General features: G+C 30.5%; 1 protein-coding gene across 2 annotated transcripts in view; it reads left to right on the top strand.

The window, feature by feature from the left end:
* The window catches only part of LOC126880431 (organic cation transporter protein-like), a 241,254-nt gene that overhangs the window by 55,939 nt on the left and 165,063 nt on the right, over positions 1-20,252 (top strand). The window contains exon 1 of one of the 2 annotated variants that reach the window (XM_050644286.1): positions 7,981-8,108. The exons of the other annotated variant lie outside the window; for it this stretch is intronic. The gene's annotated coding sequence lies outside the window, so the exon portion shown is untranslated. Of the gene's footprint in view, positions 1-7,980; positions 8,109-20,252 lie in introns of those variants that run through there. 2 annotated transcript variants of the gene reach the window in all.

Below are 20,252 nucleotides of genomic sequence, written 5' to 3'. Positions count from 1 at the left end.
ATCATTTGAAAGCTGTATAATTATTTAAACAATCTTTATTTAAACATTAAAATTTTTGTTATAATAAATAAATAAATTTATTATAACAAAACAGAAGCAACTTTGTCATTTAATAATGCGTTAATTAGATGGCTCTACTCGAGTTACTTGGGAACAAAAAAAGAATGAAGAAAATTGCTCAATGGGAAGCCGAGAAAATGCATTTTTTTAACATATACCGATTTTGAACTTTGAGAGATTACATTTTCTCCAACCTAATTTTTGATTGGAATTTTGCTATTTTTGGCAATTTTCACTCGTAATATCGATAGTTTTTATTATAATTATATATGTTGTGATTATTTTAAAAATCTGAAAATTGGTGTGAAGAAAGAGGATAAAAATAAAAAGGTGATAGTTCGAAAATTATGATCCTATATCCTATTGTTTATATCTTTGCCGTAAATGCCGGTCAACTTTGACCGGTTGTATCTCAGGAACCACTCATCACAATTAAATGTTTTTTCTTAAAAAAAAGCGTCTTGCCGCTTTTTTTCCAATATTATTTACATGATTTAATTTAATATTTCCCGAGATATTCTATTTGTTTATAAGCCAAAAAATTGTTTATACGTTTAAAATATTCCTGAAGCCGCTTAAATAGCCCAATTTCAATTTTGTAAAGTACATTAGATAGGTACAGTGACTTTTTATACAAAAATCATAGTTATTCTTACGTATCATAATTATTGTGGTTATCGTAGCGACCGTAAATTTTTAATTAACAATCCAATTGTTGCCAAAGTGTTCATTTAATTTCCATCGGCTTCTGGAATCATAATCTATGCGAAACGAGCTTTTATGCTACCAAGTTATTTAATTATTGATAAACAATTACTTATCTAAAATTTTAGTTGAAAATTAAAGATTTTGTTGGAAAAACCGGCATTTTCCGGGAAAAATTGTCGTCGAAGTAAATCAGGAAAAACACGTCTCTATGCAGAATTTAATTGCGGTGAATTTTTATTTGGGTGTTTTTGGTGTAAAGTTAAAATCTTTGGAGTTATAGAGCAGAAATTGGAAAAAACATGATTTTAGGGCGCCATTTTGTTTATAAAAAAAAGTAGCACACTATCTGCGGACTTTGCATACCTATATTATTAATATAATATAAGATCATAAGATTCGATTCCAGCAATAAAATTGCTGGTAAATAACTTTTCCCAAAAATGGCCTGTTCTCGGGTAATCGGCCCAGACTATATGACCTATTTATTTTGCTACTATTTTTATACTATAATTAAGTATAAATACTTGCCATCTAAACTTCAAGGGAAGTCAGTAAAATAATAAAATGAAACAATACATCATAAAATATAATACAACAATACATCATCAAATAATATTTTTATACTCTTTCGCTTCAGATGATCGGTGGTTTGCATTACTATTAGGCAATATAGTATCGGTTCCGCATTATCAGTGATGCTATTAAATTAGTCAAATATGTTTTAAGTTGAAGTGAGTTTCATATAAATCTAATTATTCTTAAATTAATTCCACGAATTATATCAAATGATTACAGGAACAACTAATTCCCAATATATCTGCTAACTCCTTTATTATAATGTGATAATGCCTCTTATCTATATGTCCAGGTTAATCCGACGCCTTATAATAATTCTTGGTATAAGATAAGATGATTGAATGGCTTTTACAGAAGAATATATTATATTTTAATGCACACCGTTTAAAACGAGAGTTGCCTGACGTAATGAAATAGTGTTCCTAATATGTCCTATAAATAGAACAGATAAAACCGAGCAACGTAGATCACTAATCAACGTAGATCACAAAAAAATTTCTGCCGACCAACGTGCGTACAGTTCGTCTAATATACTTACCGTTGCACGTCATTATCTACGTCAGAGATCTAAGTTGACATAGTTGCCAACGTATAAAAAAAATCCTGAATCCATTTTAAATCAAATAGATCACATAATTATTGCGAAGTGGATTATACAACAAAACAAATCAATATTCAATGTAAATGAATAAAAACAATAAATATAATAAAACAAATACTTATAGTAACGAATTAAAACAAATCTGAATTGTCAATATCGCAACTGTCAAATAAATGTTACCAATTTATGCCAAAATGCCACCTTCGTTCGATTATAGTTACGGTGTGTTCCGAACAAATGTGCTTCATAAAAACGCTTTATATTCCATGTATACAAATTAAATGAAACATATTATTGTTATTCTTTTTAACATTACTAGAAATCTTCAAATATTATTTCTACGCGTATATAATAAAATATGTCTAGTGGCTGTAATTCCCGTGTGCTCGGCAAAATGATTCTAAAAAAGAACACACCTACCGCCTACATATTTCGTGTTGGTATCATGTGACGTCCTGGGATATGATGCGGATGACGTGCAACGGTAAGTATATTAGACGGATTATAGGTCGCTATGTATCATATCCATTCCGAAAAGTGTGAAATTCTGTTAAAAATCCTGTTCTCTTTCCCAGTCTATCTTCGATTTAGTAATTGAACGTGATTTCATTACCGATGATTCAGTCGCCGTGATTTATAAATCACCGATAACTGCCGTTCCTGGCGAACTTGGATAGCGGTGATCAGTGACCAGATATATCAGATATCAATTTCACGGACACTGTCTCATAAAACGTGTTTATATAATAAATATTACTATTTATCTATATATTATTATACAGTGTGTCTGCGTAACTTGGAACCATAATATATGAAACGTTTTTATTATCAATTTTATGAAAAAAAAGCTATTCTTTATAAAGTGCTCTGCATGGTCTAAAATCTAACACTCAACCATCAGATATCAAATTTTATCAACAGTATACAAGGGATGTCAAAAAATATGAATTTCGCTCAAGAGAAAAGTATGTACCTTTATATTTCACAATATTGAAAATTGTTATTAAGAAAAGTTATTTGGAATTAAAAATTGTTATAATGTGCAATTACATTCTTCTAATTGAAAAAAAAATTGAATTTTTTTTTCAAATTACCCCAACCTCATGTTTATTACGATAACTCAGTTATTTTAATTTTACGAAAAATTGTTATTCTTTATAAAAAGGTCTACATAGTCTAACAACTAAGATGCAATTATAAGATATCAAATTTTATCAATTTTATACGAGGTATGTAAAAAAATATGAATTTCGCTCAAGAGTAAAGTACCTTTATTTTTCACAATATTGAAAATTGTGATTATAAACAGTTGTTCGGAATTTAAAACTATGTCTCAATATGCAATTACATCTTTTTATAATTGAAAAATAAAGGTTCTTTACAGTTAAGCGAAATTCATATTTTTTGACATACCTCTTATAAAATTGATAAAATTTGATATCTTCTAATTGTATCTTAGTTGTTAGACTATGCAGACCTTTTTATAAAGAATAACTGTTTTTCGTAAAATTAATAATAACGGAGTTATCGTAATAATAATAATGATTTTTTATTCAATTAGAAGAATGTAGTTGCATATTATAACATAATTTTTAATTCCAAATAACTTTTCTTAATAACAATTTTCGATATTGTGAAAAAATATAAAGGTACTTTCCCCTTGAGCGAAATTTATATTTTTTGACATACCTCGTATACTGTTGATAAAATTTCATATCTGATGATTTAATCTTAGGTTTTAGACCATGCAGAACACTTTATGAAGAATAACTTTTTTCGTAAAATTGATAAATAAAAAATAATATAATAATATGGAATCTCTAACGCGAGAATTTGACTGTCATCGTTGCATTTGGTTGTCTTTTTAAAGACGGATCACATGCTATGATTTTTTGTGGCAGATATTCTTGAGTTGGGGTTGATTTCATGTAATCGAATGAACTATTTTCCAGTAAAGTCGTCCCAGGAACGTAACTCATAAATATTGGCAATATCATTTTAAAGTCTTTTACTTTAAAATGTATAATATAATATGTCTGAATTGCCGATATAAATGAGTCAGATTAAATAAATTATTAGAAGAATTTTTTACTAAGCAACAACATTTTGTTTAATTTAGTAGTATTTTGTATTTTGACAACGACACCCGATTTGTGCGTCGAAACGTTAATAAAATTATTTTTTTCAATTTAATTGTGGCTGATTTTCCATCTAAATAGTTAATTATTATAAAAATGCCACAAGAATAACGATAATAAAAAAGTTAGCCCATGTGGTTCCAAGTTACGCAGACACACTGTATATCTATTATTATTAGATATTCTCAGTTAAGGCAATGACCACCTGTTACTGCACATAAAAGAACAGTGATCACGGTCACTGTTTAAAATAACCGTTATTCAAAAATCAGGGTTACTGATCACTGCATGATTTAAAGATCACCACATTCATCATGCTATTTGCTTAATGATGTTCAGTAGCAGTAAACAATGGCTACAACGAACAAACAATTAACAAACTTTTAAACCAAAAACTCCATAAGAAAGTCCTAAAATTAATTTATCCACCACCACAGAAAAAACCCAGTACCTTTTGCTCTATCACACTTAGAGGCAAGATATCAACAAAAATAGCCAAATACATAAATAAGAAAGGAATAACACCAGCTTTCAGAACTAGCAATAACTTAATAAATACATTAAGAACAATAAGAGCCGAAAGATAAAGCAATTACAGAGTGGTGTTTACAAACTAACTTGTGGTGACTGTCCGAAAACTTACATCGGTCAAACTGGCAGAACCTTTGACAAACGGATAGCAGAACACAAAAGGGCTGTCAACAAAAGAAAAACAGATTAATTTTTATAATTAAATCATCATACTGTACTTCGTATCACCTTTCATTCTATTTATTTTGTCTTCTACTTTTTGTACTAAATGAGAAAAAAGAAACATTAAAAACTAATATTTCAGAAATATAACTAAAAAGTAACTTGATATTATTGAGGAGTACATGGGAAAAACAAGGAATGTCACTTTTTCATTAATTTTGGCTTTTCTCGTCATGTGGTAGCAAAAACTGAGCCTACTAGGCTATCGATTCAAGACAATAAAAATATAAAGATCAGTCTATATAAATTTTTTAAAAAATTTTATCCATTATTAATACTATTTTTATAAACATTTTCCTTCATGCATCTGCATCGAATATAGAGGGAATCTCAGCTTTTTTACATCTGCATAAGTTCTTAGAGCAATTTTTACAGTTACTTGGTGGTGCTAAGTCTGTTCTTGTAGGCAGTAAAACTAAAACTTTCTGGGGCTTCAGAGTCTAATTATATATATGATATCCATATAAAGTGGATCTAGTTCTTTTGCAGCATCATCAAGGAACGTCAATTGTGTGTATACCGCCACAACATAAATGCTCGTTTTATATGCAATGATGATGCTGCAAAAGAGCTCGATACAATTTTACATGGATATTACATATTGGCTCATTAGCATGTGTAGAAGCCGAGTTACGATCGATAAAGCGTCTTACTTACTTTTTCGTGTCTGGATCCGACTACAGTTTTTCTGCCCAATATCGGGCCACGTCTACACCCTTTGTATTTGCGAGCCATAAATTATCGATGGTGCACTGTGATGGGCAAAGTCTGCATACTCTGAGGTACTCCACGTTCTCTATTTCCCCACATTCACAAAGTGCGTCGTTATCTGTCTTGATGCCCCATTTAATGAGGTTCTGTTTTACAGGGGTAACACCTGTGCGTATGCGGTTGAGTGTCCGCCAGGTTCTCCAGTCCAGGTTCATTCCATCAGGTCGTTCTGGATGTAGGGGGAACAGTTCGGGTGGTTCGACGCTGACATTTCTCATAAACCTTTTCCTTGATTTAAGTCGGCTGGTTCCTGGATGTTCTTATTCTTCTTCTTCTTTAAGTACCGTGCCCAAAGTTTTAGGCGTGGGTAGCTTCCATAACAATTTGCCGATATCGTTCTCCATCTTGTGCGGCATGTAACAATTGATCTGCTGATAAGCCAGTCCATTGACGAAGGTTTCGGAGCCATGAATATTTCTTTTGACCAATTCCTCTTTTTCCGTCGATCTTTCCATCGAGTATTAACTGCAGCATCCTGTATCTGCTACCTCTCATTATATGCCCCAGATATTCAAGTTTTCTCTTTTTTATCATCTTCATTAAGTCACCTTCGCCTTGACCTACTCTGTTTAAGACTTCTCTGTTAGAAATGCGTTGAGCCCAAGATATTCTGAGCATTCTACGATACGACCACATCTCAAAGGCTTCTAATTTGTTCATCATGTTAACCTTCATGATCCAGGTTTCACATCCATATAGTAATACAGGATGCACATAAGATTTTAGGAACTTGATTCTTAGTTGTAAGTTCAGCTGAGAGTTGCTCAGAATAGATCTAGAAGTTTCATAAATGCTCCTCTTGCAATTTCTATAAACCCATATAATTGGTGCCTTTCATCGAAAGTTTGCCTGAACTTCTCCACATATTGTGAGGCGCATCTACGGTCGTCTGGTGATGCGAATCCAGCTGCCCGGTACAGTAGGGGCAGAGGAGTAGGCTTCATGCAACCGGTCATTATTCTACATGTTTCATTTAACGCCGTGGTGACTTGTTGGGCGTGTCTAGATCTACCCCAAACGGGACAAGCATATTCCCCTGTTGAGAAACATAAGGCCTCAGCTGTTGACTTTAAGACCTGGGGTTTGCACCCCACTTGCTCCCTACATGTTTCCGGAGAAGGTTGTTTCTCGTAGAAACTTTTTGTCTTGTGCTCTGACAGTGGAATTTATACGTTAGTGACCAGTCTAGTATCACTCCAAGATATTTGGGCCTATCAGTATTTTCCAAGCATTGTCCCTCCCAAGAAACATTCAGTTTTACAGATAAAGCGTCGAAAAATACTTACTTGACTGTGAGCCGATCTTGCGCCACATAGCGCGCCATTGAAATATCGATATCTTGAACAAAAACAAACTTGCAAACATTTTCATAAGCTCAAATTGTTCCTTTTGAGTTTTTCTATCATTATTGTAAATTAAAGTATAAATACTTACAGCTCAAATTTACTTGAAACCCTTATAAACATATTAATGTACAATTTTTTTTAAGAAAATGATAACTTCAAACGGGTATAACTTTAAAACAAATGAAGATAAAGTAATTTAATAAACTTTGTTTGGAAGCCTATTAATGAAGCTTGAAAATTAAACCTTCTAAGGCTCATTTTCATGCGTAGAAGCCGAGTTACGATCGATAAAGCTACGAAAAATATTTCTTTTGCAATTTGCATTGTGAACTAATTTTACAATATCTTGAGTTCTAATTGTTGGATTTAAGTTTAGTAAACGTTTTTTTCTTCGTTTTTTGTTAACGAACAAATTTTATTTGAAACATTATTTTTTATTTCTTTTAGCTTATGAGCTAGAGCCTTATAAACAATTTATAAACAATTAAATTGTTTATAACAATTTTTTGACCACTAGGATCGAAATCCACCCTCGAAATTTGTAATCAGCAGCCAAAAATCCATAAGAAACCGTTGAGTTTGTCCATCAGAATTGAAAAGGACACGGTGACCCCTCTGGTGCCTAGACTATATTCAGTTAGAGACTTTAAAATGCAAACATACAGTAAAATAAATCACTTTAGAAAGGCACTCTGCCGAAACAGCTGTAGTCACATAGTTATAATAAATATTGTAGAAGTATTGAAGACAAAAGTTTTCAGTGTTTTATTGTTAGATAAAATGAACTTCCATCAAGTAACGGTCGAATACATCAAGTATGCATATGTGCACTGTGATTCCATTGCATTTGGAATCATAATTTTAGCAGCTGCACCATTATTTAATTTTGTTAGCGTTACCAACGTGATACCGAGGTGCATCATTGTTTCCATTTGCATAACAAGTTGTCCCATCATCTTGTTTAATTGACTAATTTTAGTTTGATTGTTGGCTTAGCATATTAATTAGTTGTTGCTCTTGTTGAGAATTTGTTTCAAGATCTGTGTTGTCGCTTGACCGTTAAGAGATACTGGTGTGACATTACTCGTATATTCATTACTTGTTTTAGTTTTTATAGAGTGTCTTTCGGATGCAGCTTCTGTTAGATTTCTTTAGGTATGTACAATAAAACCTTTATAATTAGAAAGTGCTTTATAGTTTGTTTGTTTTACATTATTATCTATGCTACTTATTAAGCATGTTACTAAAGTGGGAGTGAGAAAATTAGATGCATCTAGAATCTAGATTTATTTCACCGAAATTCTTTTTTTAAGTTATACTTCTTTAGGCGCGTTGAGAGTAAATTTATATGTGCGCGAATTCATCAAAAGTCTTGATCCTGGGCGCAGCTCAAACGTTATACGGGCTCTGATTGGGTAATTATAATGACCTGTCAACAATTGTTCATTATGTCGGTTATGGGTAAACAAATGTTGTGTATATTAGTTTTTATTGTTGTGAGGACAGAGAAAAAAGCAAGATTGTAGTGACTTTTTAAATAGTTTTTAAAAGCAACAGGTACGTACATAATTGTAAATGTTTCAGAATTGTAATAAAAAATTACATACAGTCGGAAAAATGAAAGAATAGGGCTTTTCATTCACAGTCATTTGTTTCGAACTTCTGTCATGTGTCACATAATATTAATATATCTACTTCATACGTTATTGATATAACCAATGATACAAACCTAAGACGTATGACGTAGATATATTAATATTATGTGACACATGACAGAAGCTCGAAACAAATGACAATCGATGAAAAGCCCTGTACGCTGTGAGCTCGTACGTAGAGGTGATATTTACAAATTCGCGAGCGCCAGTAGTGACAAGTCTGTAAACCTTTACCGGGACATAAATGTCAAAGTGATTAATTTAAAATTAAAATTAAAAACATTAATTATAAAAAATATTAGTTGGTCAAAGCTGTGGTATATATTTTTACCTTAAATATACTTACGTTTTAAATACTGAATTTAAGTTTTTTTTACTGTTCCGTAATATGAAATTATAAATTATTCTATTAATCTTAGCGCCATCTACACGATAATTGTGAAAGTATCCGAAGTAAGAAATTCATATTTTATCAATAGAACGTCAAAATGATTAGCAAAATCTTAAAAAAATCGATTACAATTTAATTCCTTTTTTGCGTTGTAAATATTAAGCAATAACAATTAAATAATAAATTTAAAAATTACCGGTGAAAGTTGAATTAGTAATCTGCTAGGAGCGCCACCAGCGAAGCTCAGGGCGTATACGCTCTGAGCTTCGCTGGTGTCGCTCCTAGCGGTTATTAATTCAACTTTTACCGGTAATTTTTAAATTTATTATTTAATTGTTATCGCTTAATATTTACAACGCAAAAAAGTAATTAAATTGTAATCGATTTTTTTTAAGATTTTGCTAATCATTTTGACGTTCTATTGATAAAATATGAATTTCTTACTTCGGATACTTTCACAATTATCGTGTAGATGGCGCTAAGATTAATTTATAATTACATATTACGGAACATTAAAAAAACTTAAATTCAGTATTTAAGACGTAAGTATATTTAAGGTAAAAATATATACCATAGCTTTTACCAACTAATATTTTTTATAATTAATGTTTTTAATTTTAATTTTAAATTAATCACTTTTACATTTATGTCAAATTTCCGGTAAACGTTTACAGACTTGCCACTACTGGCGCTCGCGAATTTGTAAATATCCCCTCTACGTACGAGCTCACAGCGTATACCCATGAACGATCACATCAATCACTTATTTTGCTGTGTTTTGCTTTGTATTTGCTCTCTTTTTCTATAAATAACAAACGTTTGTTATAGAAAAAGACAGCAAATACAAAATAAGTGATTGATGTGATCATTCATGGGTTTTTATTTTTCCGACTGTAGGTACTTACCTATTTGGAGAAATTATGTACCTATCTAGTAGGTAATGCTTTGATTTACATAATTTGATTACCAACAAAATTTCTACCAATCTTCATCTAATTATATTGTTTTTTTACTTTATGTTTTGTTGTATTTTAAATGTTAAATCCACAAAAATCAAACTAATTTGTTTAAATTCAGAACTGTCAAACAGTAAAACGTTCAGTTGGCCTATCTTCACACATGACAGGTATGTGTGTAAGTGGTTAAATGAGTAGAGGCTTTGTATTCAAATCCTAAACACGCTAATAAACGCGGGTTCGAATCCCAATGTAATTTTTTATTTATTTTTTATACATTTTATGATTGTAAGTATAATTTTTTTTTTCAGAAAATGCGTATTTAGTTAAAATTTTTGCCAACAATTATTGTTCAGCAATCATTTCTTTGTGGCATTTTTCAATGTGTTTGTGTGTGTTTTATTCTTTTATTTTTTTTAATTTTTGGTATTTTTTTAAGAGTAAACAATAGCGATCAACAGGTAGCAACAAAATATAACTTCGGGAGAGTATCATAAACTTTGGCAACAGTGGTAATCTTTGCCATTATCTAAGATTAATATTTTGACAATATCATAGTCGTGCTAAATGGAAGTAATAGAAAACGGTTTTATTATTAATAAATAGATATTTATAAAAATAAACCAAAATGGGTGAAAATTATATGTTAAGATAGGTATTTAGAAAGGTATTTGCATGAAATATCTAATAATAAAACAATAATAAATAATCATTTTTTGTTGTGAAGCGAAACAAATTTCGATTTTCGCATAATTTTGGCACGGTTTTTAATGGACTTTTTCTTGGAAGGTTTCACTTTATTTTTCGTTTGATTTATCTTTTCCATTTTGGTAAACTATTGATAATATTTTTAGAATAAAAAATCCTCCTAAAACTTTATATACTCGCATTCGAATTCGAAATATTTTTACGTAAAATATACTTACCTACCTACATATAACTAAAACTCACAATTAACAACAATCTCTTCTTTCAAAGAGGCCAACAACTTATACAACAACAACAAATATATAATAAATTAAATATCAATACACACTACTTTCCTATGAAACAACAAAAACTAATTCTTAAATTAACACACTACTTCACTGAACAGATATCGGTAAAGATGACAGAATAGATTAGAGAAAATCTGACGCAGGTTTGTCAAAATGACAGTGATAATTTCTCTATGTTGCCTAATTAGTTATTTAGTTATAATATGTTCGATTTCTTGTTAGAAATAAACAATTTTAGTAGTTCCAAGACTACACAAAATCTAGGCATGGGATAAAAAAGTTTATTTGAAGAAAGTTTTTTTTTCTTCTTAATGGCGGTACAGGCTCCTTTTTTCAATATTTTATTTAGTTATAGAGTAATTTCCACGTACTAACATATTTCTGAAATTGGGCTCTGTACCGCCATTCTTTATTATATTACGAATATGTGTGCCAAATATCTCGTCAAAAGATTCAAAATTAGAGCCGCAACCTTGGAACGCGTTTGTTGCTACCTGTTGATCGCTACTGTAGCCTCTTAACAAAAAATTTTGGAAAGTAGTAAGTATTAAAATTAGTTTAATATTTAAATAAAATATAAATAAACTGTTTAAAGTACATATTAATTTCGTTGGAATCATATAATAGAAGTATAACTTCTTACGTGCGTACAAAGTACACGCACATTCTTTTTTATTATCCCGGTTTTTTATAGCGTTCTCCGCCTTTCGGTTCCCAGTTTCCAGCTTCGTCGGTCGTTCAATTCGCCAGTGTGAAGGTTGCTTTCCGACATTGCCTTCTGAATGCCACCTAGCCAGGATTGTTTCGGTCTTCCTCTCATCCTTCTTTCTTTTGGCGTCCATTTTAAAATTATTTTTGGCAACCTATTGTCGTTCATTCTTTCTACATGACTATAACAGATCAGTTGTCTTCTTTGGATTTCGCCTATGACGGTTGACTTGACTCCCATTATATTTCTGATTTGGTCATTTTGTAATCTTTGAAGCCTTGTTTTTGTAGCTGATCTTCTCCAGAAGTCCATTTCAATACAAGTAGGCGTCGTTCCAGGGATTTAGTAAGTTTCCATGTTTGGCATCCATACTTTTAAAGATGGAGTTAAAGATGAGATGGTAAAGATTATTAAGTGGCTTGGAATTAAAAACTATGTTTGAATATGCAATTATATCCTTCTAATAAAAAAAATTCCAAATTTTTGTGTACGTAAGTTGGTATCATATTATGGAAAACTTTTACCATTTATTTTACGAAATTTAAGATATTGTTTATTATTATTATTTTATGTGTTTTTATGACCCCTATTTTATATTATTGAAATGTATCGAAAATTATTTTGAAAATATTTTCTCTATGACAATTATTGTCTCTAAAACCTCATCAATGGGATCAATCAAGAGATCAGTGAAATGGCCAGCACGATCGCCTTATCTGATGTGATTAGACTTCTTCTTTATGGGGATATGTAAACAATCTTGTATATAAAAATAAACCGGGCGATTAAATCAGACGTCTAAGAGTAACGCGAACGTTTTGAACATCTACATTCACATTATTGTTTTCTTTATTTTTTACATTATCTAGAAATAAAAAGTACCGCTTACTAGTTTTTCAGTGTTTTGTACAAAATTCTGAACTCGGATAATTTTCTTTGTTTATTATTAAGAAGATGCTCTATGCCCTTACTTGCTACTACTGCGTTTTCTATGATCTTACTTGCTACCATTGTGTTAAGATCTCCAAGAATTCCTCTTTCTCATTTCTTTTTATCCTGCCCATTCTATCTTGGAGAATATTAAATATAAAAATCACTCGTTTCACGATTTTGGTTTGCTTTACCTCTCTTCCTAGTTTCCAAGAATGCGCATGTATCGATTTTGATGCGTGATCATTTCTATCAATATCACTTGATCTCTTTTCACCTGATTTTTTGAAATAATTGTTCTACTGTGAGACCATACCACTACTTTATACTACACAATCATGAAAGCTTCTTTCGGCCTCTACGTCTGTTTATTACTAGTACTTTGCCTTGTATTATAAGACGAGGTAGATGGTACTTAGAAGTATCTTGATTTATTTATCTTGGAAACGTTTAAGAAGAGCATGTTTATAATATATGTATTCATCATTCGAAAAACATCTTCATTGGAGGTGTGCGAGACCTACGGTAACTTTATGATCCTGCGATAGAACCACAATTCGAATGCTTATAATTAGTTGAGCATTGCGGTTTTTAATAACCATGTCTGACATGCATATACTAGGATAGACAGCACCTAGTAGCTCAGGGAACATCCATAAACAACGTAGTCGAAAAGGGGGGGGGGACTTTGCTTATTACGACGTTATACGACAGGGGGGAGGGGACCATGAGTGCACATCCGACATCGTTTGAAGTTCACGAATATAAAAAATATATCCTATTTTAGAATTAAAAAAAATTAGTATATTATTTTTATCGCATACTTTTCATTTTGTTTTTATCACTCACAGCCTTAATATTATTGCTAGCAGTTTTATACAGACTAACAAACAATAAAACATTGTTCTATGTCTTTAAACAAACGCTTCTTTTCAGAACAACGTCTTGAAGCAATAAATATTAAACCGTTCACTTATTTAGTGAATACTCTGTGTGAAACAATTCTACAAGAAGGAATAGAAATAAAATTAATATTCTATTCAATTTAGTTAGTACATTGTATCAATTTATACTTAATAAAAGAAATGGCATTGGAATCAAAACAAAATAAATATTAAGATTTATATGATGCAGTTAAGAAAGCTAGGAACTCCGATAAAAGTGTTGTCTTTTGTCCCAATAAGGCTAATTATTAGTTATACAGTGAATTGAGAGAAAAAAGTACGCGGATATTAATGAGCTACATAGTAATACTGATTTGGATTCGAAATAAACTTGGAGCTGGAGAGCTAACTTTAAAAAATCCAGAAATAACATTGAATTTTATAAAAATCTCTAAAATGGTATGAGGGGGGGGTTTCACTGTAAATGACGCTTTACGACGGAAGGGGGGAGGGTATTAAAAACTCTAAAATTTTTACGACGTATTTTATGGATGTTCCCCTCGGAACTCTTACAAACATTCAGTGATATTTTAATTCTGGTTATCTCTTCATCAAAGTCACCTTTCATATTCAACCAGCTTTCAAGGTATTTATAATGGTTTACACATTCTATCCTCTCTAAATCTAGCCAAAGCTGACACTGATCTACGTTCACCTTCCCAACTGTCATCCAATTCGTTTTTGAAATGTTTTGAGGCCCTTTCGGTAACTTGTTTGATTGCCCAAGTTTACTAATGTTTGGAGGTCTTCTGAAAGAATGGCTGTACCGATTGTTAATTATTTGTCTGTCTATTTTTACTTTTTTTTTTTGTCTAAAGCTTCCCTAAAGAATTCTTCGGAGTGTATATTGTTATAAGAACTTCGAATGCTTATAAAAAACATATACTCCATCTCATTTACTTACCGTTGCACATCATCCGCGTCATAGCCCGTGACGTCACATGATACCAACACGAAATATTTAGGCGGTAGGTGTGTTATTTTTTAGAATCACTTTGCCGAGTACACTGGCATTACAGCCACTATACATATTTTATTATATATACGCGTAGAAATAATGTTTAAAGATTTCTATTAATGTTAACTTAAAGAAATACACAATAATATGTTTCATTTAATTTGTATAAATGGATTATAAAGCGTTTTTATGAAGCACATTTGTTCGGAATACATTGTAACTATAATCGAACGAAGGTGATATTTTGGCATAAATTGGTAACATTTATTTGACAGTTGCGGTGATGACACTTCATATTTGTTTATATTCTTTATTATAAGTATTTGTTTCATTCTATTTACTGTTTTTATTATGTACTTTAACGTAAGATTATAACTTAATTCTTGTTTTCTATTTCTAAAGTTTTTATTTATTTACATTGAATATTAATTTGTTTTGCTGTATAATCCACTTCCTCAAAAATTGTGTCATGTATTTGATTTAAAATGAATTCAAGATTTTTTTGTAATTGGGCAACAATGTCAACTTACATCTCTAAAGTAGATAAAGACGTGCATTTGTAAGTAAATTAGATGGACTGTATCTATAGGGTTTCCACAGGTATTGCTATTTCCCGCATTTCAACCTCCAGGTCTTGCTAATGTTCTTCCGTTTCTCGGGTTCGCATGGCTTCTCTGTGTCCAATATTCACGAGGTCTACTTGTTATCGTCTATTATGTATTGGATGGAATATAAGTTAAGATCTTTCTAATTCATTGCCCATTGTTCATACATTTTACGTGCTCATACCAAATTAATTGCCATGGTCATCTTCCGTAAGGGTAGAGATAAACCAGCACAAAACAAAATACATGACGATAGGGAAGGACGACATAACAACTCAGAAATATCTAATAACACAGAACCATTTTGAAACTGTAACGACTTTTAGCTACTTGGGAGTAACAATAGGGAAAACCGGAAAATAGAGAACATAGGAAAAAATTCTGAAAGGCAAAAAAACATATGGAATGAATAGAAATCTGCTGAAAGCAAGACCCTAAGTAAGAGAACAAAGATGAAGCTATATAAGACCTTAATAATACCTGTTGCTACATATGGGATGGAAACAACAACGATTAACAAGAAAGAGGAAGATAGCCTTCTGAAATTTGAAAGAAAAATATTGAGAACAATGCTGGGCTACAATGTAACAAGGGAGGGAGAAATACGAATGAAAACAAATGCCGAAATTGAAGAAGCATTAAAGAGAGAAAATATAGTCAGATACATAAAATCGCTTCGCTTAAAATGGATAGGACATATACAGAGACGCCCACAATCAGATATGCTGAGAAGAATTGTTGAGACTAACTGGACACCACTATGGCCCAGGTGTAGAGGAAGACCCAGAAGAAGATGGCTGGATGATGCAGAAGAAGACATAAGAGCAATGAATGTGAAAGACTGGAAAGTTCAGTGCAAGGACAGGAAGAAATGGAAAAGAGTCACGAGAACAGCAAAGACACACATCAAGCTATAAAAAATGACATAGGAGTAATAGACCTCACCCAAGAATAGGATTTTAAACGCCATGGTGTCAGCTATAATCCCTAGGGATTGTAATGCTTAATGAATAAAAGAATGAATCTTCCGTCAATGCTGCTCTTTTCTACTTTCTTCGTTTTTTAATTTCATATATTGCCCAATCGAGGAAACCTAAAAGATCTTTAACGCTACTATTTTTGGCTATATAGAAGCACTAATTTGTTTGATAATATGTTGAATCTTATTATACATAATAATTAGATATGAATCATACTCTAATTAATAAAAAAGAAAATATAAACTTGAACCTACAACCTTTTGCAAAATATATGTTTATAGATGTATGTATGTATATATAAATGAAATTATCTATCTAAAAAATCTCTTTATTGGATGATAATACTATTTAATATTTGCTTTCAGCTAATTAATTTATTTATAAATTATATCATATAATATATCAGTATGTAAACCAGACGGTGTATCTGTTTTTACCCCAGGCTGTAGGTGAAAAAACGTGATATAATTCAGGAATTTTTGAAACCTATCAGGTGTTGTAAGAACGATGCCAGGAATAACTTCTACTAAAATGTAACCAAAAATATTGTGCGCTTTTTTTTATTGCGATTTTCATTTGTTAAATTTGCAATTTTTAAATTTTGTAGCTTAGGATATTGATTTTAGAGAAAAACTATTTAATAGAAAGTTGTAGTAAATTAAAAAACCTACAATTTGAGCTATGGTAAGTTTAATTTCGTTAATTGGTTATTGCAAAACAGCCTGCGAAAGGTCCAAAATGGCCGTTTTTTACAATTGCATTATTTATTGTACAAATAATTTTTTTTATTTTTTAAAGCTTTAAAATGAAGATCTTTCAATTATAAACATAAAAAAAATTGTAACGCCAGATTAACGAATTTATTGCTTAGATATTATAAATTGTTTATCCCAAGAGGTCAAATGTCGAAGGCTATAACTTTTTGAAAAAAAAAATCGTAGAGAGTTGGTGAAACATCCAATCTCCTTCTAAAGAGTTATATTTTCATATTCTGATGTAAATAAATGCGTAAAACATTTTTAAACCTCTAATTTTTGGGTTTGAAAACAAGAGGGCAAATATCGTTATAAACATTTAGAGCTGAAGCGGCCCTGTACATCCTATGAGTTTTTAACATACAGATTATTGTTGCTGAAGATGAAACGAAGATTTGTAAAAAATAAAAAATTTCTACGACCAACTGAAGCCGAGATAATTTTTGGGTTTGAAAATAAGGGGGCAAATTTCGTTATAAACATTTAGAGCTGAAGCGGCCCTGTATATCCTATGAGTTTCTAACTTACAGATTATTGTTGCTGAAGACGAAATGAAGATTTATAAAAAATTTAAATTTTCTACAACCAACTGAAGCCGAGATAATTGTTTTTTTTTTCTTAAATCGTAGTGCCTTTATTTATAACAATTAAGAAATTATTTTACAGTAATTGACTAAAGAAAGACTTATATTATCTTAAAATAAAAATTATTATAAAATATAATTACATTTAATTATTAAAAATTATTTTTTAAATCGGTGCTTTTGCAAGCGGCCGAATTTTGCAAATCGCGGCTCGCTTCAAATCCGCGCTCTCGGAAAATTTTTACGTAACTTGTATTAAATTTTGACAGAAAACAATTTAATAATATTACCATTATAATATACAGTCTATTTACCACTGTATTTGTTTTTCTTGATAAACTTTTATATGTGAAATCCAATAAGAATAGTCACTACAAGAAGAAAAAGTTTTATATTGTATATTATAGCACAGATTAACCCAACAGATTAACCCATGTTGGGTTAATCTGTGATTATAGTAAGAAGTAACATTATTATTATTATATTTATATAACAATGAAAAAATTAAAAATATAGTTATATATTTCATATATATATATATATATATATATATATATATATATATATATATATATATATATATGTATCATTTTTGTAATATTATTTCTTCAGAAATGAAATTTCACATATAAAAGTTTATCAAGAAAAAAAATACAGTGGTAAATAGACTGTATATTATAATGGTAATATTATTAAATTGTTTTCTGTCAAAATTTAATACAAGTTACGTAAAAATTTTCCGACCGCGCGGATTTGAATCGAGCCGGGCGATTTGCAAAATTCGGCCGCTCGCAAAAGCACCGATTTTAAAAATAATTTTTAATAATCAAATATAATTATATTTTATAATAATTTTTATTTTAAGATAATATAAGTGTTTCTTTAGTCAATGACTGTAAAATAATTTCTTAATTGTTATAAATAAAGGCACTACCACTTAAGAAAAAAAAAACAATTATCTCGGCTTCAGTTGGTTGTAGAAAATTTTTATTTTTTTATAAATCTTCGTTTTGTCTTTAGCAACAATAATCTGTAAGTTAGAAACTCATAGGATGTACAGGGCCGCCTCAGCTCTAAATGTTTATAACGAAATTTGCCCCCTTATTTTCAAACCCAAAAATTATCTCGGCTTCAGTTGGTCGTAGAAATTTTTTATTTTTTTATAAATCTTCGTTTCATCTTCAGCAACAATAATCTGTAAGTTAAAAACTCATAGGATGTACAGGGCCGCTTCAGCTCTAAATGTTTATAACGAAATTTGCCCCCTTATTTTCAAACCCAAAAATTAGAGGTTTAAAAATGTTTTACGCATTTATTTACATCAGAGTATGAAAATATAACTCTGTAGAAGTCGATTAGATGTTTCACCAACTCTCTACGATTTTTTTTCAAAAAGTTATAGCCTCCGACATTTGACCTCTTGGGATAAACAATTTATAATATCTAAGCAACAAATTTGTTAATCTGGCTCTACAATTTTTTTTATGTTTGGAATTGAAAGATCTTCATTTTAAAGCTTTAAAAAATAAAAAAAATTATTTGTACAATAAATAATGCAATTGTAAAAAACGGCCATTTTGGACCTTTCGCAGGCTGTTTTGCAATAACCAATTACCCAAGTTAAACTTACCGTACCTCAAATTGTAGGTTTTTTAATTTACTACAACTTTCTATTAAAAAGTTTTTCTCTAAAATCAATATCCTAAGCTGCAAAATTAAAAATCATTAAAAATTGCAAATTTAACAAATGAAAATCGCAATAAAAAAAACCGCACAATATTTTTGGTTACATTTTTGTAGAAGTTATTCCTGGCATCGTCCTTTACAACACCTGATAGGTTTTAAAAATTCCTGAATTATATCCTGAAATCGACCTATTTTTCACCCACAGCCTGGGGTATTTGGGTTTGGGTTTGATAAATCGTATACAATCCTATTTTTTGCTGCAATCGCTTCGAACTATTATTAGCAGTGATAATTTCACTATGTGGACACTTCAAAAGGTGGGCTAATTTTTTATCAAACAATTTATGAAAAAAATTTGAAAAATTCAATGTTTTTCTCCTTCTCGTTGCTATATCTCGGCATCTATGTAGTTTAGAAAAAAATTGTAACGACAAAAATAATTTGAAATTAAATTTACTACAAGATATAATTGATTGCAAATTGAAAAAACAATTATTATTATTATTGGAAAATTAGCCAAAACTATTAAAAAAAAGTGTCAAAATTCAGTGCTTTTCAATAAACTTTTTCAGGTATTTAAAAGCCACATACATAGAACCTTCAAAATTACCCAGAATATTTTTTTCATATACAAAAAATACTACACAAAATTTCAGCATAATCGATCAAGTACTTAATATTTTCAAAATAATTTTGCAATCTAAATTTTTGAAAAAAACTTTCAAAATTATGTACAGCCAACAGGAACAGCTTTTTTGAATTTTTTTACATACAGTTGAGTCCGCGAATCTTTACCCGTGAGTCATCATTTAAAGCATACGAAATAAGTCGGAAATCGATTTCAAGCAACAACAACTGACAGAAAGTGGCTACTGTTCCGATTACGGGTTTTATTATAAAATTTGACGTTATCAAATAATATATAGAATGTCAAATGTAAGTTTTGCTTCAAAATTTTTGTGCAGAATTACAGCTACATTTGAAGTAGCTTAATAAATTATTTTATTATTATTGATTAATAAATAAATAAACAATTTATAAAAAATTCAATAACATATTTTATTTTTGTTATTTTATTCACTTTGACGGAAATCTAAACACAATCATTTCTTTACTGTGTGAATGACGTTAGCTTTGTATGTTTTAAA

This window comes from Diabrotica virgifera, chromosome 2 (assembly GCF_917563875.1).
Source record: "Diabrotica virgifera virgifera chromosome 2, PGI_DIABVI_V3a".
Lineage (NCBI taxonomy): Eukaryota > Metazoa > Arthropoda > Insecta > Coleoptera > Chrysomelidae > Diabrotica > Diabrotica virgifera.
Note: the sequence above shows the minus strand (reverse complement) of the source record. Positions and strands in the feature narration are given on the sequence as shown.